At 34.3% G+C, this 25,028-nt stretch overlaps 1 protein-coding gene and 1 pseudogene across 1 annotated transcript in view; one reads left to right on the top strand and one right to left on the bottom strand.

Annotated features, from left to right (window-relative positions):
* Positions 1-25,028, bottom strand: part of GRIK2 (glutamate ionotropic receptor kainate type subunit 2) — a 585,197-nt gene that overhangs the window by 133,161 nt on the left and 427,008 nt on the right. The gene's annotated exons all lie outside the window — the stretch shown is intronic.
* Positions 177-928, top strand: LOC123821413 (annotated as a pseudogene).

Below are 25,028 nucleotides of genomic sequence, written 5' to 3'. Positions count from 1 at the left end.
TTGGGCCTCTGCTATTCCTTGGCCCAGGAATTGTTGAGCTACTTACAGAAGAAACTTCCCTAGGTGGCTAGGTTTGTGAACACTGGTATTTTGGATGTGTATTTATGTGCATTTGTAGGCATGCGGAGAAAGAGATAGCTCACAGACGCTTGGATATGATATCTTTGAGAGTATCTATGGAGAGAGGAAGACATTTCCCTAAATATTCAGTAAGTGACCCACTCATCCAGAAGGAGCTGACATAAGCTGGGGCTACAACAGCCATTGTGCTCTGCAGTTAAATTTCAGAGGATTTAGGGCCGACTCCAAGCAATGAATTACATTATCTCCAATTGCAGACCCTATAGGATGTGAATGTGTCCTTCATATTTGATTGGATTTATAGTGGTTTCAGAAGTGTGCTGCCATTTTTAGGATTATATAAGAAAACTGGTAAATTGGTATTTCCTGAATGGGATAATGCAGGAGAAACAACATTCTACACATGCTAAATGATGACAGACTTGGACAACATGTTCCAACATTACGTCCCACTTCAGAAGAACTAACAAATTCTGGCAGACCTTTACAACTTTTGATCTGAGTGGGTATGTTCAAATTCGAAGAGTGTGGGAAAAACTATCAATGGCATTATATTTCTGGTGGATTATGCAGAATATGACAGGTTATTAGAAACCAACAAAGAGCTTGACTCACTAATGGCTGATGAAACCATTGTTAGTGCCTATACTAATTCTTGGGAATAAGCCATCAGTGAAGAGAGATTACAAGAGATATTTGGTTTATATGGTCAGACAATAAGAAAGGGCAACATTATCTCTGAGAGAACTGAATGCCTGGCCAGCCCTAGGAACTTTTTATGTCCTATGTGCTCATAAGGCAGCATTTCAGAGAAGGATTCCGCTGGGAGGCACAGTGCATCAGTTAATGCCAACCAACCTTGAGTTCAGGTCTCGCCATTCAGGCCTACTTAGAGATTTGATTGCTGACCATGAATAATTAGAATTCAATAGACTTTCATTGGTTAAAAAAGAGATGTGTTTTAGATTATTAATATATTAATTTAATTTGAGTGAGAATTAAAAACTGACTCAAGGCTGAATATCACAGTGTTAACTTTCTAATTCATAAAGATAATTAATTTTTTATAGTTAATAATCTGACACGACCCCCAGTGCCATTTATAAAAACTACTGTCCAGCAGTACACTTGATAAACTTTTTAACAACATAAAAACTACAGATATAGACCGTAATTAAAAGCTCATCATGTTAAATTTTTATTCACATTTTTAACTAGTTTTTAAATTTTAGATTATATGTCCACCTATCTTAAATGCACAATTAATAATTAGCTTATTGATGATTGCATGATGCCTCTCAGGCTTCAAAATGATTTTTTCTTATGCAAACTTGCAATAACACAAACCCTCATGTTTGGTCAAAATGAAAAAGGAAATAAAAGCACATCTTCTGGGTCCTGGGGTAGGTATCATCATATTTCAAATTCATAATCAAGAAAAATATCAATTTAACAATAATAATTACTAATATCTCTTAAAGCATTTATCACAAGCATTGTGATAAAAAAAAAACTTCACATGAATTGCCACAATTAATCCTTACACAATCCTACCATTGTGCTCATTTTCAGATAAGAAAATTAAATTCATGTAAAGTTAAAATCTCATTCTTTTGCTCAGAGCTAATTGAGCATTAGAAATAGGACATAAAACCAAGCTAAAGAAATCTATACCTGAAATCAATGATGGCATGCTTCTCAGAAACCAGAGATGAAATCATGGAGACCTCATTCATTCATTCATTCATTCATTCATGAGTTTGTAGAGATGGGAAGGAAAATACATAGAAGCAAAGGTAGTAATTAATAGACTACAGTCCGAGAGAATTAGTAGGTACAGAGTTAAAGCAGACAGAGTATGTTGCACAGGAAAAAGATAGCACTTACTCTGAGACAGAAAGGAAAGAAGTAAACGTGGTTTGAAAACTACACAGCTTTATTAGGGAAACAAAGATTCCAGGTTAAAAAAATGGATGATGTGAAGTGGTGGTTTGCTTCTGTTTGGGATTGAATATGTGTGCAGCAATTAAGCATTGTGCCGCTTCGTAATTTCCCTCTTACTAGGGCAGGGAAAGCAAAATTCCACCGCATATAAAGTACATAAGTGAATATGTTTTGAACTGGTAAAAAAAAATTAATTCAAAATAGATATTAGCAAAAGTAAAGAAACAATTCAAATAATATATTAAAAACAAAACCAATATATTACTCCAAAAAATTGTTATATAGGCATATACCAATAAGATTGACAAGATACACATCAAATTTTAGAATTTATTTAGCATTACCTAAAATACAATTTTGATTCCAAATATAAAATGGAAAAAAGACCAAAACTTACATAGTAAAATACTTTCAGTTATAAAAGAAACTTGTTATTTCAAACAAAATATACAAACATTTAATCAATAATAAGTCAATCAACAGACCACGTACATAAATATAATGAAATAATCTTCAGAAATAAAAGGAAATGAGCTACCAAGAAAAAAAAAAAACATGAAAGAATCCTAAATGTGTTTGGCTAAGTGAAAGAAATCAGTCTATAAAGGTTATACAGCATGATTCCAATTATTTGACATTTTGAAAAAGGCAAAACTATGGACCAAAAAGATCCGTGGCTGCCAAAGGCTCAAAGGGGAACAGGGGTGTAATGAATAGGTGGGGCACAGAACATTTTTAGGGCAGTCAAGCTACTCTGCAAGAACTGTAATGGTGGGTACATAACACCATGCATTTATCAAAAGCTATAAAATTGTACAACACAAAGAATAAACCCTATGGATGCAGAGAAATCTGATCAAATCACCAGAGAGCTGTAGGAACGGGATGTGGGAGGAGGTTGCCCAAAGCAATGGTAAACAGCCTGGCACTGGATTAGCTGAGAAGCTGAATGCCTCCAGGACACATGGAATTATGGGTGAGAAGATTGGAAATAAAAGAAGTACTCTTGGGCTCTAAGGCTCTCTGACTGGCTGGCTCTGAATCTCAGGCTCTTCTTCTTCCAGGATGCCTGGATGATGGTGCTGCGGCTGCCTTCATTTCCCAACGGATGGTATTTTTATGGGAAGGAATTCCAGGCACAGCCTAGGATCAGGCTGGCCTGGCAGAGGGTGGCAGGGTTATTTTTCTTTGGCTGTTCTAGGGAGAATAGTCTCTGAGGCATAAGCCTGCCATTATTCCAAAACTGTGTAGCTTTTGTATTTTATGTTGTTTTAGTTTGTAAACTAATGCTATAGAAATAAGATAATTAAAACTGGCAAGGGGAATGATAGGGGAACTCAGGTTAACTAAGGCCGAATTTAGCCTTGATTGATAAGCTTAAGTGATAAAAGCTGTGATTAAACAGTTAAAGAGTTTAGCCTTCATTGATAGGCATAAATGACTGATGTAGATAGAAAGCTGTCATTCCAAAGTTGTGCTGTTGTTGAATAAAGACTCCTTTCCCTTTGCCTCCAGAATTGTGCCTAGAGGGTGGCAGTAGGCAGCTGGACCCCAACTTGCTGTTCCATAATGCTATTGTAGAGAATAGACTTTAGCTAACCGTAATGCGTCAATGAGGGTTCATCAGAAGTAATGGAAGTGTGGCACTAAAGGAAGCTGTTATTAGAAGAAAGTGAGTACGGGCAAGTGGTAGAAGGTGTATGAAAACTACTTTCTGCATAGTTTTTCTATAAATCTAAAACCTCTCTTTAAAAAGTTTATTCATTTAAAAAATAATGCTTTAATTACATCACTATAATATTAATAGTAAACATAAAAGCTTATAAAATATATATTGTCAAAATAAGCAGTTTCTAATTGCACACAAATATATTTTTAAATCCATTCAGATAATCCTCAGGATTATCTTGCAGCAGTAAGGATGAAAATTTATTTGTACATAATAGCATTCTCTATAAATAAGATCTAACTTCATTAGAAGTCTATTAATAATATAATAATTTTGAAATCTAATCAGAATGTCATAATAAACATGTTTGTAATGATAGATGTAGTATCTTCTAATCAAATCTCATCTTATTAAAGACTGAGCAGTAGAAGAAAAGAGCCTGATGATAAAATTCAATCAAGAAGTTTGTATCTCTGTAGATATAGGTTATGATTTAATGAAAATAGATTTAGTCATTGATTTTTTATTTTAAACAATAAAGTAATCATGTATGAGAAAACATCAGAGGTCGAAATTATTTAAAAGACCTCTTTCAGCAAAAGAAAACTAAATAAGTAAATTGTAATATCATATGAATAGTACAAAGAAAGGGGAGAGCTCACTTCTACCTGATTTGCTTAGCAAAGACTTTACAAAACCATTATACTCTTTACACTTGTGTTGCCGCTTGAAGAAGTCATCTGAGATGACTTCTGCCTGAATTGGGAGGGTGTCAGCATCAGGAAAAAGAAGTATCATAGTAGTAGCTAGCTAGTGTGAAATGCATCCATTATAGGCCAAGACTAAGTTGTATTCTTTGCCCATAGCACTTCCATAAATCCTCACAACAGCTCTACCACATTTGCAATGTGATTTCCCTTTCACCGATAAACAAATAAAAAAAAAAAAAAAAGAATTGTGAGAGCTTAAAAAGGTATAGCTCCAAAGATGACTTAGCAGTACTCATTTCCCACTGTTTTTCTTGTTCAGTCATTCAAATGCATCATAACCACATCTTATACACTGTTTCTGTGTTTTCTGGCCCAGAATGATCTTTCCTTTTCTCCACTATGCAAATTCTATAAGACACAATTTTGGTTCTTTTCCTTCTTTCCTGAGCAAGAATAAAAATTAATTTATTCTAAATTAATTTCTTTTCTTTTTTTAAGGTCAAGTCTCTTTCAGTCCCCATTAATTCCCCCTTTCCCCACCTCCACCTACCCTACCCCCTTTTCCTTCTAGCAATCACCACTGTTGTCTGTATCTATGTGTTTTATCCTTTCCCTTTCTTTCATTCAGGCCCCCTCAAATACTCTAAATGAATTTTCATAGCACTTGTAAAGTTAACCATATAATTGAGCATGTTCTTTCTGATTTTTCACATAAGTCAACTAATATGATATGAGAGGTGGAGTGTACATAGCATTGTAATTGCATTGTTTCTGTTCCTATGAGAGTATACGCAGTTTGAAACCTGCAGGCATTCCTTTCAGTCAAAGCACATAGCTCTGAACTAAAGGGAATGGTAAAGTATTTCTCCCTGGAGATTTCACAAAGATGCCTGGATAGTAACTGCTTTATTAATTCAATAAGTATTAATTTAATATTCCATCATTCTATGTGAAACTTTCCCAGTAAGTCTTATTCAGCCTTATGGTCATAATTAATCTCATATCCTCAGGACATTGGACAAAGTCTGACATGTAGGAACTATTTAATAAATGTTTGCTGAATACAGTTTCAATTTAACCTACTAAAATATTCAAAGAAAATCACTCAGAATTTTAAAATTAAACTTTTTTTCTGGCTTTACTCTAGAAATAAGATTTATTTGTAACTTAATAATATCTAAAGAACTAACAATCTAAGGAGAACAGAATAATTCTTTTTATGTAGTTATATAGCTAATAGGAATCCTTAGATTAAAGTCTCCTTGAACAATGGTAACTTTACATTTTGGTCTAATATATAATTATCTAATACAAAAAATATATAACAAAGCATATTTCATGAATGGCACAATCACTCCAAATTTGATCATGTAGAGAATGTTCATGAAGTCCTAGTAATCAGAGAACATAATGACATTATTTAAAATACATGATCTAGTCAGGGAAACCTCTAATGCATCCTTCTGATAGTTCTTCCAATTTAATAATGAAAAACCAGTTCTGTGTATTGATTTCTCTTTCATGATATTGTGAAATCCTTCATAAGCGTGTAAAATAATTAAAGTAGCAACTACATGTGAATAAGTTGGAAATTTTAACTGATTTAGCTAAGATATTTAACCTAGTTAATTATGAATATTAATGTCACTTATAAATAAGATCACACTTTCCTAAACTCTTTACAACCTATAATATGAACAAACATTTTGCTTTTGTGTGCACTTTAGGAAACATGGCTCACTTCCTGTAGACATGGTGAACAACCTCCGCTATCATCCACCTAGTCACACCTTCATACCTCCTGGACTCCTAACAAGGCCTCCTAACTGGTTTCCTGCTTTCATTCTTGTCCAACTAGATAGAGTCTGTTCTTCATTCAAAGACCAGAAAGCTCTTTGAAAACACATACCAGATGATCACATCTTGCTCAGAATCCTCTAATAACTTCTAGTACATATGTACTAAAATCTAATGTCAGCCTGCAAATTACTATAAGAGATGGCTCCTGGCTACTTCATCAACAGATCCTATCATCCTTCTGGTCTTATTTGAATTTCTCTGTTCCAGTAATTCTGGTTGCCTTACTAACCTTTACACATGTACACATTTCTATCTCAAAGTCTTTATACTTGCTATTCCTTCTGCCTAGAAAGCTTGGCCCTTATACATCCACATGGATTATTCTCCCACTTCATTTGTGTGTCTGTTCTAATGTCAGTTACTCCAAGGAATCTTTTGTGGCTACTCATTCTATCACTCTTCATCTCTTTACCATGTTTTCATTTTATTCAGAACTTATTATGACCTGAAATTATGTCATTTATTGTCAGCCATTATCCAGTAGAATATAAGTTCTTTCTGAGTAAAGTTGTTTTTTTGTTTTGTTTTGTTTTGTTTTTTTGTCCAGCTATGTATCTCTAGTGCTGAGCACAGTGCCTGGCATGGAGGAGCTATTAAATAAATATTTTCAAATGAATGGGTAAATAAGTAAAACTATCATTATTGAGCCCTGGCTGGCATAGCTCAATGGATTGAGCGCAGGCTGCGAACCAAAGCATCGCAGGTTCTATTCTCAGTCAGGGCACATGCCTGGGTTGCAGGCCATGGCCCCCAGCAACCGCACATTGATGTTTCTCTCTCTCTCTCTTTCTCCCCTCCTTCTCTCTCTAAAAATAAATAAATAAAATCTTAAAAAAATACTATCATTATTGTTAATTCTTTCCCCAGTACTTCCTTAAACTTTATAAAAGACAGTATTCTTAAGTTTTGTCTTCTTACAACAGTCAGATTTTCCATGTGCATGATTTTCACTTTCTTACAACTGAAATAATAATAAATAACTGCTAAAATGTTTCACATAATATATCTGTAGTAAATTGGGATTTAGTTATTATAATAAATAACTCACCTCATAACATTATGTTAGTACTCACTAGGCTGTGTTGAACAAAAAAAAATTGAATGAGATGAAAATTATAAGTATTCATATATGTGCATACCTATGTTTAAGCTTCTATAAATTGCATATATTATATACTGTACACAACCTGACATCTATGTGTAGATTTAAAAAATATATATACTTATACTTGAGAAATATGCCTTAAGTTGCTTTTCAACAAAACAAGTATTAACCATACAGTGTACGGTGGAAAGTGAAGTAGGCAATTGAGTTATAAATCTCTGTGTAAATACAGAGATTTCTTTCACACTTGTAGGGCCTGACGTAGGGGCAATACGGAAAATATTCAGCACATACAGTACTAACTCACTTGTTGCTTCAGCAACTGTTACTTTATTAATGCTTAAGTAAGCTTGCTGATAATTTCAAAGGATATTGACAAATCTACCAAACCTAGATTTAGTCAATATCATTGCCTTCTTTGAAGCAAAGTCAAAGAAGTTAATGGCTTCTTTGAAACAAATTTATATGCAATATAGAAAATTAGAAGCAATTCTAAACATTACTTAAAACCTCATGTTATCTTTTGAAACTATAAAACATTAACAGAATTTTTTGTTACTGGTACATGCTATTATTTCTCCTATATATTTTCTGCTTAACCTTTTTCTCATTTCTCAGTTTAAATGCTATGGGACACAACCAGTGGACCAAAAAACAACTAGCACTAAGATGAATGACTATGAACTATAAAAAACCTTCTAATAGAATTGCAAATTTATAATTCTGACCTGGTTTATCATTCTTCAGTGGATAATGGATTAAGCAAACTGGATTTCTAATATATATTTTAAAATAACAGGTAAATTGTAATAGTGTAAATAACCAAAGCTATGAACTTTTCTATTATAATCAGTCTATTTTAAAACTGAATTTTAGCTAATTCAGAATAATTTTAGAAAAAAATTTTGAACATTTGTCACAATAACACACGTTTTTTGACACAGCATTATCAAAGTTTAACTACGCCCAGGCCTAAGGCAAAGTATAGGATATAAGGGTGTTTAAATTAATTTAATAAAAGATATTTTGTGACATGTTTTCTCTGTTTCCTGTATTTATTGAAATTCCCTGAATCTATGCTTTTAAATTAAGTTTAGCAAAGGCTTAACTATAACTGTTTATTCAACCGTGAGTTAAAATTTTTGAGGTATGAGGGAATGTAAAATCTCACCATCCATCTGAAGTAATTCCTTCATTTATTTCTTCCACAATTTATCATTAAATAATTTACTAATTTATTAAACAAATATTTATTCTTGAGTGACTGCTCTAAAATAGTAGCTATTCTAGATGCTCATAATGCTCGAAAAGACAAACACAGTGAAGAAGATAGACACTAAGCAGGAAAAACTTTAGAAGATATCATTTCAGAGTGCTATGCAGGGCAAGAGGATCAGAAAGTGATTTGGGAGAAAATGAGGGCACTGTCTTTAATAAGATGGATAAAGATGACCTCTCCAAGATGTCAGCATTGCATCAAGACTTGTTAGGTCAAGAATAAAACCCGTGAGGTCTGAGCAGAGTGGCCCTGGCAGAGGGAATATCAAGTTACAAAGGCTCTGAGTGGAAACAAGCTGAGCATGCTTGGGTGCAGCACGCAGTTGTCTAACTCTCCCCACCACCTCCCAATTTCATCCCATTTTGACCCCTTCCACAAAAAGTCCCACCAAAGCATGAAACACCACATGAAAAGACACTCGTGCCAAAAACAAAAGATGTGAGATTTAGGAGAGCAACCTGTGTCATTGCCCCTCTCATTTCATTCTCTTGGTATGTTTTTTCACAGCAATGAAATGGTAGCATTTTTATTTATTCTCTTATCTTCACACTATAAATATGATCTCTTTATATTATTTTGTTCAAATGCAACTGCAAAAAAAGTAATTGTGTCTTAGAATTTGGTAAAATATTATACAACTTACTAAATATCTAAGAAAAATATTCCCATTATGTGGTAATTCAGCATTATATAGTCACAGACATAAAACCTGATTGACCAAACTGTGCACAGTGTTTCTGAATCTGTAACATGACCTTGTTTCTGCCTCACCTACCTGGTCATCTGTGCCTACAAAAATTCCTTCATAATTAGAATAAAATAATTATTTTCTGCAAATGTTGAGAAAAATAATTTCCTCCAAGCATATTTGATTTTTCTAATAATTCAGGTATAATAACTGAGGTGAGATCACTTTCATATGTTTGTCAATAAAAATTGAGTCCATTCTTATATCTGTTCATCAGATTTTAATAATATATCACCATGCATTTAAGAAGGCGTAAGTCACAATGAAATTTGAATATAAAGGTTAAATAACAAAACAGAAAAACAGCAAATGAAATTTTTCCAATACTAACTGAAGCAGTTGTAATAGTGTTTGATAGCAGAAAACTTGATGCAAATAATAAAAAAGGTCTCTAAAATAAAAGTTATAATTGATTTTTATTTAATCCAAACTGTTCTCTCTCCCTCTTTCCCTAACCTCTCTCCTTAGTCCTTCCTTCCTCCCATCCATCCTTCCTCCCTTTCTTTCTCTCCTTCTTTCTTCTTTAAAACTAGACAAAATGACTTTTACTTTTAAAAGGCTGTACAATAGAATTAAATGTCTAATAGCAGAAAAAGAAAAATTTAAGACAGAAATCATAAGCAAAGAACTTTTCTATTGCATGAATGTGAACTACCTACTCTTCCAGCTTGCAAGAGCATTAAATATATCCATGTTACTTAACCCTGCAAGTCACACCCAGAATTTTTAAGAAATGGCTCTAAGTTCAGAAACAGACTGATGTACAAAGGTGTTTCCCCAAGTTCATTTGTAATCTGGACTGTAAATTAGTATATATGTATCAAAACGGAATGGTTAAATAAATCAAGGTATGACAAGAAAGGATTACCATACCCTCTTATGCAGCATTTTATAATATTTCCAGTGAATATATACTACTAAATAGGAATTCAACTAAACATAGTAAGAGAGGGGAATTATAAGATGAATTGAGTTGTAAGACATATAAATTAATCACAAATTAAAAAGCATTTTTGCATCCCAATTTAAGATAAAACACAATTATAATCAATAAAGAAAATGAAAATTTTGTGGCCATTATATTTAAGAAAATAAATATTGAGGTACACGCACAAAAGTTTTACTTGACCTAAACATGTAAATTGACCTCAGTATAGATATAGTTCTGAAAATAAACTATAAAATATAGAATGAGTAAATAAAGAACTCTTTATCCTAAAAAGCAGCCAATATGTTTTTATTTTTAGTATAAGGAAAATAAGCTCCTCTTTCATAAGTATATTAGCCTGAACAATTCAGAGAGAGCCTCTGATATGCAACAGTAAATAGCATATTGGAGAAAATACTACTAGATTTCAAGGCTACAAGTTCTTATCTTTTTCATATCGTCATGTGTTTTTCCAGCATCAAGAGAAAGCTGTAATCAATCAGATTATCTTCCTATGAATGTGAAAACAAAAATTTTGAACAAATAATAATAAATTATAAAAACATTACATATCCATGATTTCAGAATTACTGTTTCTACATTAACTTTAGAAAATTCACATAAATATGTCCATGGTAAAGTAAAATGTTTCCATTTTCTCAGCTATGAAGTAGTATGGCAGTTCTATCTATCAGTGTTTACTGGTGGACTAGGCAGAGTGGGGATGCAAAGACATGTCAACGTGACCCTTCCCAAAGCTTATATAAAATTCTCTGAAGCAAGAAATACCCAGAGTAACTATAAGAACACAATGAATTGTATGAGGAAGAGATCAGTGGAGTGGTTAAGAGTAGATTCAGGGAAGACTTGAGGATTTAAACTCTGAATGAGGAAGACCAATATAGCAGCTAATAAGCACAGATTCTGAATTCATTAGTGACTCAAACTTTCCAACCAGCAGCCACAATTTGCTTCCATAGTGGGTAGCCCTAGGTAGGGGTATGTTTAATCTACCAGTCTGTAGGTTTCCAAAAAGAATACCAAAATCTAGGCCATTGGCAATAACTCAAGCCATATGTAAAGTTTTGAGAATGACCTTGAATTTGCCCACTAATAAAAATAATCACATTCAGTTTTGTTTCTATACAGCTTGCACTGAGGTTGGACAGCCACAGAGCCCATGATGTTTCAACTTGTTACTGAACCAAGCATAAGCATTTAGAAGATCAATCCATAACTCTTATGCATCTAGAGTACAGTTAAGTCAGCAGCTTTATTTTAAGCTGTGACGTATGGGATAAAATTTCCCCAAAACTGATAACTATCTCTTGTCATGTAAAGCCAAGATTACTGCTGTCAGGCTGGCTGAGATTTTGAATATGCTAATCCCATTGATAAGTAAAACCTTTGAGGTCTCCCCACATTGTTAGTTGACCTACTTCAAAACAGGACTATCAGGCCATAGAGTCAAAAGACTTCTGTAAATCAGGTATCCTGTTCCAACAAGGGTCTAGCTGCAAGCTAATTTCAGGTTTATAAAAGGGTGTATTGGTGGTCATGTCTAGAAAGTGATTAGTATAGAACTGGGAAGAAAACCTGGTCCAGGACACCAAAAGACAAAATCATTAGTCACAGGACTTGACAGTTCAAAGGAGTCTTTAGGGTCATGGGGTTCCAAAGGTACTGGAACCTTTCTACAATAATGCCTTTTGATTCAGAGGATCCCCTGTAGCCCTTATAGAACAAGGTAGATAAATTGCTGCTTCTACATATAAATGTAAAAGCAGCAATTACAGTACACTGAACTGGCCCAAAAGGCCCTTAAAACAAAGTCTTGTTAGATTCCTTTTCCCATTGTGAATCTTGACTAAAATTCATTAACAAAATATGGATGCCCATGCCCATGTGAAAATAAACAGACACCTAATGTAAATGGAATCAGGAGACTGGAAAACAGAACTCTCAAGTATATATGCCAATTAACACAGACTACAGACCCCAATAGGAAGAGACGCACCTGCATCTCTGATAGGAAGCGATGCAAATTTATTGTCTGAGCACAAGGAAGAATAGAGTGCTTCTTGCCCAGTAACAGCTCAAGCAATGGAAGGCAAACATAACTCTGTCAATGAAAAATCACTATGCTTTGAACTTTCAGTTTCCTCCAATAGAATTGTTGGGTTTACAAGAGCCCTCCAGAGTCCAGGAAAAAAAAAATGTATCCTTTCCATTGTTTCTCTGGACTTGCACATGGTTCACCATTAGGCTGTATGTCCCAAATTATAATTTTTTATTGTTCCTCAAAAACTCATTTTGCTGGAGAAATATCTGGCAATTTATTTCAAGTCAACATCCCAAGGGGACTGAGTAAGACGGTAACTTAGTCACCTGTATCCAGCAAAGTTTTCCAAATTCCTTACCTGACCAGAGTTCTCCAGCATATACGGGCAGGTATTTATAGCCTTGGAAACAGGGAGACCTTAAATTCATTCTTACTAATTTTTGTCCTTAATGAAACTGAGATTGGTATAGAAGTGTCAAGAGGAGTTAGGAAGAGTGGAGGCAGAGAGCTGTTTTGCAGCACTAACTGAAATGTATTTACTTTAAATTTTGAGCAGGGAAGTGGTTGTTCACCAGTCACTCAAAGTTCCAGTGTTTTTGGCTAGTCCAGTGTTCTGTATTAGGTGGCAAGGTCTTTAGTCCAAAATTATCTGTTTCTTCTCTGATGTTCCCTTAAATAAGCAGCCACAATGGCATAGACTTTCAGCTGGAACTATTGGGCTTTCTGCATCATGCTCATAATAATATATGTTTTACCTGCCCAATTCACCAATTGAGAGTAAACCTCAATACCACCTCTTGCTGCTTAGTCTCTAAACATTCATTAACAACAGGATAATGAGTCCCTAATCTGCCCTCTTGCCCACTCTTTGGAAGGAGCATTAACTACCAGATTCCAGAGATTGTTTTTATCTTTAAACCTTTGGTCTTAATCTTTGAACTCTAACTCTTTGAGTGCTTGATCTCAATCTTCCAAAAGTCCATGTCTCTGTTTACATCCCATTCTCAGTGCCAAATGAATTTCACCTGGAGCACTTTCAGTCCATGGATGATGGCTCTAGACCAGCATAACCTACTTTTGAATCAGGAGCCTGGAGGACCATAGCTTCTGTCAGGCTTACCCTGTGTATTTTGCATGGATTTTGTTATGAGTATTAATCAAAGCTTGATGTTATCATACCATCTTGACAAGAAATAAGGCAATATTATTTTTAAATTTATTATAATAAACACTTTTTCTACTAGCATTTGAAAGTTAGAAGATATAAAGATAGAAAGTAGAACTGAGAAGCAGTGACCTTAGAGAGACAACTGGAAAATGAGGGGAATATTATAAGAGCCAGTGAAAGAATTCAAGAACAGAGTAGTGTGTTGAGAAAATAGCCTCTTAAAATCAGATAAAACCTGAGAAATAACCACTGAATTTAACAAGTTGGAGACATTAATAAGAGCAATTTTTGAATCCTTACCCAAGGACAGTTGTTATCTAATGTGTTTTTATTGTTGTTGTTTTTTTCTGGGGAGAAGGATACAGGAGAGAGAGAAGAAAGAGAGAGACATCAAGAGACAAGAGACCCAGCTGAAGATCAAACTTGCAACCAAAGTAAATATCCCGATTGGGAACTGAACACTTAAACTTTTGTTGTACAGGACAGTGCTCCAACCAGCTGAGCCACCCAGCCAAGGCAGATAGGTGTTTGGTGACATGTTAGTTTGAAAATTATCATAGTAAGATGTAAGACAATGGAAATACCTAGGATAGCCAATTGGGTAAACAAGTTTGCCTCAGAGGAAATGGAAACATTGGTTGGAAGTTGAAAGAATGTTTTTTTTTTAAATTGAGAAATCACAATTTTAAAAAATACGAATGGAAATAATTCAGGTCTTAATGTCTTAATGTCTAAAGCAGAGAAAGAGACATGGGTCTAAAAATTTCTGAATAGACAGCTGGAAATGAAAAAAATATCCTTAAACATGAGAAGTGACAATTTCTCTATCAAACTTAAAAGAGGGGAAGAAAGAACAGGTGCTAATGAAGCAGTGCTTGTCAATTTGATGGTGGGAAATTGAGGTAGGGCATTTTGGTCTAGTGATTTCTACTTCTCTTGCAAGCAGAAGAACAGGTTTTCAAGATAAGAAGCAAGATAGATTGTTAGACTTGAGAAGTAGAAAAAGCACATTTAAACTCAGAATATAAGAGAAGGTCGTGACTAGAGTTTCTGGCAGTTGCTGTAGGGAGACAGCTCATGTGGGATTACTACCAGTTTATAATGGTTCCATGCTTCACAATTTGTGGATTTTCCCCATCTGATTTTATTCTTCTAAGTCAGATACAGTGAAAAACATAATGACATTAATATAAGATCAACTTTTGAGGAGCTAAAAGCTATAAAAGAGGAAAACTAACATGGAACTAGAAGAGAATAGCTATAACAATAATCCATAGATACTAATCTGGTTATGGAGAAATATGAGGGAAGGAGTGAAAATATAGAAACAAGTAATCAACTTGTGGATGTTAGAGGGTCAAAAGCAAGTATATTGGGGTTTAATAAACTTATAAGCAAAAAGGAAAAAAATTGACTTTCTGAGTTATTAATCTAAGAGTTAGTGTACTTTGGGTCTTGATAATGATTATGATGTGATTATAGTCCTATATAAATAAATTTTATGTGGCTGAAAAGCTCATAGAAATGAGTAACTCAAGAAGTTTGAAGTCCATGGTGACAAACACATCTCTGTAAGGAAAGTGAATTTAGAAAGAGATATGGCAGTGTGAGAATCCACTTGGTCTATCCCCTTGAGGTTTCAACAATTTGAACAGCTATAATTTGACAAAGTATTCCCATTCAATGCACAAACATGCCTGAGAGATATGCATATGGAAACATCTAAAGGTGGGCAAGTGGGAGCAAATTGTGGAAAAGAGAAAGGGAAAGAGCTCAAAGTTGCTACAGGTCCAACCCTGCAACTCGGAGCTCACTGCGAAGCTAAGAACAGAGAGGAGAGAATCAAGTTATGGCTGGCACTTTGCAGGAGCACAGAGGCTTAGTGAGCATTCCTGCAGGAGTGGGCAGTGTGAGCTTGCAGCTGAGCCCAGTGACTCACGCAGGGACAAAGCACAGACGCTAGGACACAGTGGTCTGGCAATTAGCATTCCAGATAGAGAAACAAAGCCACAGAGCCTGGCTGCCTCCCTTTAACCCCCCAGAGCTCACCTCCTCCCACCTTTTGAGGAGGGTTGCAGAGAACATTGTCTGCAAACTAGAGAACTGGAACTACAGAAACATTTTTTTCCTTGAGCAAAGGGTGCTTTCTGAGACTAATCCCAGGGTCAGATGGAGGCGTAGGGGAACACCACAGAGGTCCCCTGGTTGCCATTCCTGGGAGTTCAAGGCACCAAAGGAGGTAGCTGGATTCCCCCAGTGCACTCAACCCCCACACATGGAGGCTACATTGTAGGCGGAGTCTAGTTGTGGTGGACAGCAATGGGGGTTCATGGATTTGGAGTCCCATTATCCATCTCATTACCCTGTAGTGTTGGTCTCATGGGGCCAAAATGAGCAGATCACAGAGAAGGCCCAACTTCCCAGGGAACTCAGGCCATTTCCACTATCCCACTGAGATCTGAAATGTAAAAGAGCTAGAAAACTTGTGATTTACTCACCAACTAGAAAACAATAGAGAGACTTCTTATCAATCTACTAGAGAAGTGCATCTCATACATAGATCCCTAACAGGGAAGGAATCCATTAAATACCATGAATAATCAAGGTAACATGGCAGCTCAGGAAGAAAATTTAAAAATCTCCAAAATATTAACTTAAAGATTTCAGTTCTGAAAAAACTGAATGAGATGCAAGAAAACACAGGTAGACAGTTTAATAAACTCAGAAACCAAATCAACACACAAATGACTACTTTAACAAATAGATTAAAAATTTTAAAAAGAACCAAATATAAATTCTGGAAATGAAGAAATCAGTAAAAGAGATTAAGGATGAAGTAGTGAGCATAAGAAATAGGGCTAACCAGGTAGGGGACAGAATTAGTGATATCAAAGATAGAAATCTAGAAATGATGTTGAAAAGACATCACTTGAGGAGAGACTTGAAAAGAGACTTGAGCATACAAAATATAAAAAAATCTCTATCAGAGCTATCAGACTACATCAGAAAGAGCAACATAAAAATAACAAGTTTACCAGAAAAAGAGAAGTCAAAGGGAACAGAGAGACTATTCAAACAAATAGTTGACAAGAACTTACCAAAACTATGGAAAGAGCTAGATCCTCAAATTCAAGAAGCAAACAGAATATCTAATTACAAAGCACTGAGGTAATTAGGTGTTCTGTTTGCTTCTAGATTGCATTCCCTGGTGAGCGTTTAAATGCAGTTGCCACCAAAATCCCAAAGACATATTTCAAAAAAAAAAAAAAAGAACAAACAAAATCATCTGATTTGTATTGATACTGGATAGCTAAAGCAATCCTTCCCCGATGTGAAAATCAGCAATGATCACATAGCAGCACCTCCATCTGCTTGAGTTTCTGAGTGAGAAAACATGAAGTAGAACCATCAGCTGGCTTTGACCCATATGTAATGGGAATGAGAAATAATCTGTGTAACATATAAACTACTGAAATACTTAAACCTAGTCCATGCTGCCTAACCCAGGAAGCCAAGAGGATCTGGCCCAGCCTCTTGAAGTGAGAGGAATCTGAGATAGAATAGTCATTATCGACAGGGCCACAGAGAGAGCACTTTCAACAGGAGGAAGGCCAAACAGGATACAAAGTAATGACAAAAGAAATTAGAAATGAAGGAAGACTATCCATGATGGAGGTGATGGCGGTCTAGAGGATATAATGAATGGCCTGTGAGAAAGCAAAAGGGTGGTAACTTGGATCAGAACAAAGTGAACAGAGCCCAGCACATTCTGTAACTAAAATACAGGGAGAATTAAACAGACTGGATAGTCATAAAATGTTTATAATATCCAATAATAATAAATTTGTGAGGTACATTTCATTTAGTTTAGTTGAAAATCATTTTTATCTTAAAATACACTATTGAGGATACAAATAATAATTTTTCATGGATTTCCATTAAATTCTCAAACTCACTGATATTTTATGAAAGTGGGATCAGGTGCCAGCCCTCCACTATTCCTTCTCTCTGATTTCATATATACTAAGCTAAGCAAAAATCATCATCATAGGAATGGCCCCATTTCTAGGTTCCACAGAGAAAACAGACTTTTCCTTACTTGCTTACTCTATTCATAATTTCAATGGGAAGTAAGGTGTGAGTGTAAAAGGCAGTGAGATTCCTGAGTTATTGTTTTCATTCATTTCAGATATTTTACTATATATTCTATGAGAAAAAAATGAATGACTTATTGAATGCTTATAATATACTTGGCATTATTCTAAGCACTTCATATGTTTTATGACATTTAATATTTAGCATGCTTTCTTCACTGCCCTCTTTAGGTGAGAGAAGTGAGGTTTAGGGAACTTATCCAAATTGCCCAAGATCACACTTCTGATAAGGAAAGGAAGGGGATTTGGAAGTCTGGGTGACTCCAAAGGTATTCTACTGGTTGTTAAAGGCTTTTTAATATCAAAATGCATTTGGTGAACTGAACATCTTTCAACATAGAATTGAAATATATTAATAAATAATTTTTGAAGATAGATTTCAGTGAAGACAGCAAATAAATCCATGATCAACCATTCATTAAATTACCAAAGTTCATATTGACATTTAAACAGTGAGGCATTGTCCCTGACAATACACGGATATGTAGTTTATTCAAACAGTACCTGTTTTTACTCAGATCTTCTCATCTTTTAAAACTGCTTTCAGTATATACTGAAACACATGCATACTGTTTATATATATTCATAGACATATATACACAGTGTACATTATGTGCATATGTAAATGAATATAGACAGAAATGTGTGTGCACTTATAATGTACCAATTAATTTAAAATTTTAAAGATCAAGTTGTTTTTTTCAGTGCACCATGATGTACATAAAGGCAATATTAGGGCATATCAGAACACTATTATTATGTGTTTGTATATTACATATTCTATTTTAATGAGAAAATTCAATAGCAGCTGAATAACAAACCACAACATATAATTTATATAAAGAGATGTATGGGAATGAATCCATCTATGAGAGCACATGCAAAGAAGTAACATAATTTACATAGGGTCTTGGAATAACTTAAAAAAACAAACAAACTGGAAACAAGATCCATCATAATTCAAAAAATTCTTTAAACAATGACAGACTGATCTGAAAAAAGAAAGACACCAGTTGTTCTGTTACTATGGCCGTTCCTGGCAGTTATCCAGGGATTACAACTGCACAACCTTACAGACAGTATAGAAATTGGTCGTTTTAACAAAGGGTCTCAGCAGGATAATGAGTGGTGCACATTATTTCTCACTGTGCATTGCTGAACTCCTTTTGAACTTTGCCAAGATTTACATAATGGTGACAGGGCTCTGGCACTGGCAGAAAACACAGGCCTTGAGCAGTGCTTCAGAAATGAGGGCTTTTTTTGTTTGTGTATTCCCTTGTTTCTGTTTTTGTAGGAAACCACATTTAAATCATTTAGACTATTTATTGGTTCTCATTAATTCTAGAGACTTAAGAAAGCTTATATAATATCAGAAAGAAATATGTGCCACAAATGTCTTCTAAAAAAGAAGGATCTAGAGGTGCTCCTAGATTAATCATTAAAGGTTAAAAATACTTATCCCAAAGTAGAAAAAGCTTTTGTAATTTTTTAATTGTATCATAAGTAGGAAAAATGTATATGTTGGATGTATGAAATTTTTTATCTTTCATTTTAATCCACAAAAATGACAATTTTAAGTTTCAATATAATATTACTACTTATATGATTAACTGATTTAACTAAATAATTTTTTCTTAAATTTTTACTTCTCAAATACTGACTGCAGATTTTATGGGTAGCCCAAATTGCCTTTTTATTTATAACATTAATCCCATGGTGAGAGATAATCATATTTTTAAACATTAACTAGCTTATATAAACCAAGCAAATTGAAGATAACAAAATACGTGCACATACACATGTGTATTCCTGCAACTGATTCATCACAGTTGTTGGCCAGTGAATAATATTTTAGAAAGTGATTAGACATCATTTATAGTGATTTGGGTACACTGAGTTCTTTCATGATCTCATGATCTTGACTGGTGTTTATAAAAATCAAAATAAAAAAAAGAAATAAAATAAAATAAAATAAAATAAAATAAAATAAAATAAAATAAAATAAAATAAACATTTCTCTGAACACAAAGGCCCATTCACAGTGCCACATGTCCCCAAACCCTGCCTATACCCTCCTCTTGCTCTAGACTTACTCTCTGTCCCACATGTGTGCCTCGTGATACTTCATCCTTTGGTCAATCTACTGTGGCAATTTTATGTTCATGTCCAGGTTCTGTACACAGTGAAGTAGTCTAAAGGAAGGATCCCATACCTAAGTCACCTTCATGTGACTTGCACAGGACATTGTACAAAGCAGTTCTTCCAATAATAAATGAAATAAATGTATTTGGGGCTTCTTATTTAATATGGTTATTCATATAATAATATCAAGTACATTGCTCTCCTTTATATAATTCCTATGTTTTTGTTCAATAAATTAAATGTTAAATTTTTAATTTTTATGTACTTCCATTTGGAGGAGGGGATCCAAAAAATGCCATTCCCTAAAAATAAAAGTGACAATACCAAATTCAATATATAATGTGAGAAACTAAGTATTTGTACAAACACCCCACCAAACACATTTCCAAAGGATTAAATGACCAGAAAAATATTTTTAACTCAGAACAAGTAAAATGAAGAATATATGCATCCAGAGGTTTTTTTAGCTGACGTCTGTCTTCATGGCACATACCTCATAGGATAGCGCTTGAGGTTTGATAGGCCACAAGCCAGTACCAGAAGTCAGGCCTGGAGCCCAGCCAAAATGAATGCTCAGCCAAGAGACTTTCATATGATGAAGCCAATGCACCCAGCACACTTATATTCAGTGGGTCAACTAGTATAAAACCCACTCCACAGGAGGATACAGTGAGGACCCTTGTGTGATTTAATTTTGTTTAATTTTTATTGTTATTCAATTACAGCTGTCCCATTTTTCCCTCATTACTCTGTCTAGCACTGCCCAGCCCACACCACCTCTCCCACATTCAATCCTCCCCATTGTCTCTGTCCATGGGTCCTTTATACATATTCCTTAACTTGACCCTTCCCCTTCTTTTCCCCATTCTCTCCCTCCCTGCTCCCTCTGGTCACTGTCAGTTTAGTCTTTATTTCCATGTCTCTGGTTCTACTTTGCTCTCTTGTTTGTTTTGTTGATTAGGTTCCACTTATAGGTGAGATCATCTGATATTTTGGCCTTAATTCGATGGGAGTAAAAAGAAACCCCTTATTCTCCCTCTTATGGTGATCTTCCCACTAAAAAATTCAAATAGAAAAAAATTTAGTGAGCTCTGGATTAGTTGTACCATAAGCACTTGGCAAAATCTAATATAAAATTTCCTGAGGGAAGCCATGTTAACAAAATGTGTCAATTGCTTCAACAGATATTATTTCAAGTATTTATTTTTTGACAATAAATAATCAGTAACAATCCAATAAAATAACTCTCTGTAAGAGTTGGCAGAAATAATAAACTGAATAATCAGACACTCAAGAATAAAGATATTAAAATTATCACTTTTCATAAAAAATAAGTATGTATAACACCTTTAAATGAGTGTAAGAAGAGATGCAAAACACAAAGAGCCAATATAACTATGAAAAATTACAAGTACGATTTTTTAAAAAGCCAATATGTCTTTTAAAATTAACATTATAATAAGATTAGGAATTCAATGAATTAATTATTCTACAAATTAGAAAAGCTAAAGCATAATTTAGTGAAATGGAAGATGTGTCAAAAGTAATTATACAAAATGCACAGAAAAAAGTAGGAAAATGAAGCTTAAAAATGTGGAAGTTCCAAAATAAATCTAATCAATTTTCAAAAACTGATAACATATATGAAGAATAATGGCTGAGATTTTTGAGAATTGATGGATTTCATGAATACTCATGTAGACTGGCAATATAAATTAAGCAAGATAAGTAAATGGGAACTGATTCATCAGAATGAAGATAAAAATACCAAAGCTGCAGGGGGTGGTGGATGGGGTGGGGGAAGGTGGAATAACATTTACATAGGTAACTTCAAAAGAACAAGGAGAGTCAGAAAAGCATGAGCCAGTGTGTTCAAAATGCTGAGAAAAAAATATTAATTAAAGACTGCATATCAGGAAAACTATCTGTCAAGAGTGAGGCAATTCCAAAAAAATAAAAGAGAAAGAAAAGGGAAGTCGGCACAACCAACAGAAAGGCACTACTAAAGTATATTATTCTAGATGACAATGTAACACCACAGAAAAAGGTCTGAAATAAGAAGGGACTGAGACTAAAGCAAATAGCTGTGTTAAACTTGTTCAATCTAAACAAGTATTGGTTATATAAAATAATAGTATTAATGGCTTATTGTAACATTAAATGAAATCAAGTTATAACTAAAATAATAATAGATGTCAGTATCTTTTATTGGTCAGTTTAGTTTTCTAAGGTCCTTGTATTGTTTTGGAGAAAGATGAAATATTGATTGCTAGCTTATTAAAAGCATGCTTGTTAAAATATCCACTAAAATAATAAGTAAATATAAAGCTTATCACTTCAAACTTGTAGAAGAAAAAGTATATGAGTCCAAATAAAATTCATTAAATCCAAAAGAAGTCAAGAAAAGATAAAAAAGGGAAAAAACAATTTAGATGATAAAAATGAATCTGTTTCAAGAGAAATTATTGTTGGGTTACTAGTCTTGTCAATTGAATCAAGAAAAGCACTAATTTCTTTAAAAAATGATAATTGTAATATCTTTGAGATAAGATGTTTCATCCAAGCAGATGCATGATAGTCTACCTAAGAAAATATATCGTATTACCCAGGCTTGGTCCATTGTCTTTTTGTCCACTGATTTGTAAGCTGGCTTCTAACGGTGCATATAGAATAGGAAGGGGTAAGAACACTAGGAAGCACTGGGCCCTATTACACTCACATGAAAATTAATATTGTGATTTAAATTAAATCCCATGTGTTTAGTTAGCTCAGAAACTGCTGGATAACTGCATAATAGACACTGGGGACCTGCATTGCTAAGGTCCAGACCCAGAATTGAGAGATCTCCACTAGGGAATCACACTATGTGAAGGCGGCTCTGCTGAGCAGTCAATGCTAGTTTTAAACATGTTTAACTCAATCTTATACTTAATTCATGAAGCAGATATCTTCACAAATCAGCTTATTATCAAAATATGAATTTTTACATTATTTACACGCTGATTAGAAACAGACATAAAATTTGCTTTGTCTGTGTAATGTTTTGTGTAGGAAATCAGGCAGAATGTATGTGAGAAGTTTGGAATAAATAAAAGAGAAACAGAAATAAGCTGAAGAAGATAAAGTGAGATACAATATGAGGTAAGTACAGGGCTCTTTGGAGGGGAGAGAAAGTATGAACAGAATGAATCATTCTACCTGTGCCCCTCTGAATCTATAAAAGAGGTAAGATAGTAGGAGTGTATTGTTACTGAGCAAATGTTTACAGCATTTCAAACACAAACCATGGATATGACATTGTGTTAGACATGGATGTCATATTCCTGGGTGACTGCAATATAAACTAAAGTTATCATGAAAGCATCAAGACAAATATGAAGTTCTCAACTGGTGTTTGAATTGTGTTCACTGTACTGCCATTGCAAAGAGCGAAACACATGTAGTGCACTCTAGAAATGTTTCCATCTAAGAAGATTGTATTGAGTTTCCTAAAAGATAAACTTTCAAATGTCCAAGTTATCTTCCTTTCTTAAGGCGCTGATATTAAAATTATTACTTTGATATTGATAACCCGTTTATTATAGAACACACAATTCTCTCCTGCCCTTGCCCTGAGGATGAGCAATCTGTGGTATTGTCATATGCAGTCAAGTCTCATTGGACTTTCTACAAATATAATTTCAACAAACTTGACCTTGTGTACTATTTATTTGAAGAAGTCCAGGACAAAGCCACTTTTTGTAGGTGTCTTACCCTGAACGTTTTCCATGACTCATGTCTTTTTATTATCTTGCCATGCATTGACTGATATATCTGACAATAACTGTTTGAGAAACCTTTTAAAATGAATTTCCTATGTGTTTACTTTTGGGATAGGAGGTGTTTCAGAATGTCTTTATTAGTCCAGAGATATGGCTAATTTCTCCACTTTAAAATTCTAACTTCTAATATGTCTCACAGTCTTACACATATTTTCAGAAGGATCCATGACAATATCACAGCTATGGTTTACAGTAATCACAAGTCATGGACAGTAGAAGAGCATAGGTAGATCATTTAAATCCATCCATTTACTCTATAGAAATGTACTGACCACTATGTGTGTGGCCTTGTGGTAGGTGTTGTGTGTGAATAGTTGTGTTCTTCTTGGTGAAGAAGAACATGAAATCATCCCTGCTCTAATCAAGACACAGACATCCACACAGAGGAGACAAGGCATATACATTAATAGCTAGAATATAATGGTTGGAGAAATTCATTTGAGGCATATCACTACTATAAGTAGTTTTGTTAAGTAAGTTGGTCAAATTGGCATGATGGAAAAAATAGGATTAATTTATTTAACAAACAATCATTAAGTATCTATAATGGATTACACATGGTGCTAATTCCAGAGATATAGTTTCTCCCAGAGCTTATATTCTAACTGGGAAAGAATCAAGCTATAAGGGACCGGCAACAAATATTCAAAGACGAAAAGTAAGAACCTACAGCCAAGATAACTCTACCCAGCTAAGCTATCATTTAGAATTGAAGGACAGATATAGAGCTTCCCAGACAAGAAAAAGCTAAAGCAGTTTATCTAGACCAAACCAGCATTTTATGAGGTATTAAAGGGTGTTCTTTAATAAGCAAATCAAAAGTATGAACAATAAAATGGCAATAAATATATATCTATAAATAATTAAATCTAAAAAATAAAATAAACAAACAAGCAGAACAAAAACAGAATCATAGATAAAGAAAACATTTTGATAGTTGCCAGATGGGCAAAAAAGGTGAAGGACTAAGAAGTACAAATTGGTAGTTATAGACTAGTCATGGGGATGTAAAGTACAGTAAGGAAAGAGAGTAGCCAAAGAACCTCTGTATGACCCATGGACATGAACAATGGTGTGAGGATTGCCTGAAGGATTGGGGGGTTCTGGCTGGAGGGGGACAAAGAGGAAAATATTGGGACAACTATAACAGCATAATCGATAAAATCTAATTTGTTGTTAAAAAAAGAAAATCAATCTACAGTAAACAAAAAAAATTTAGTGTATTATAAGACATCAAAATTAATCATTTCCACAGACCAGAAAATATAAGAACATAAAATATATTTATTTATATATCATCCAATATAAACTAAATATTGTCACATAAACAAGTAAATGAGTTTGTACTTGAATAAGT

Source organism: Phyllostomus hastatus, unplaced genomic scaffold, assembly GCF_019186645.2.
Source record: "Phyllostomus hastatus isolate PE091 unplaced genomic scaffold, TTU_PhHast_1.1 phas_contig_40, whole genome shotgun sequence".
In the NCBI taxonomy this organism is placed as follows: Eukaryota; Metazoa; Chordata; class Mammalia; order Chiroptera; family Phyllostomidae; genus Phyllostomus; species Phyllostomus hastatus.
This window is presented reverse-complemented; position numbering and strand designations above follow the sequence as displayed.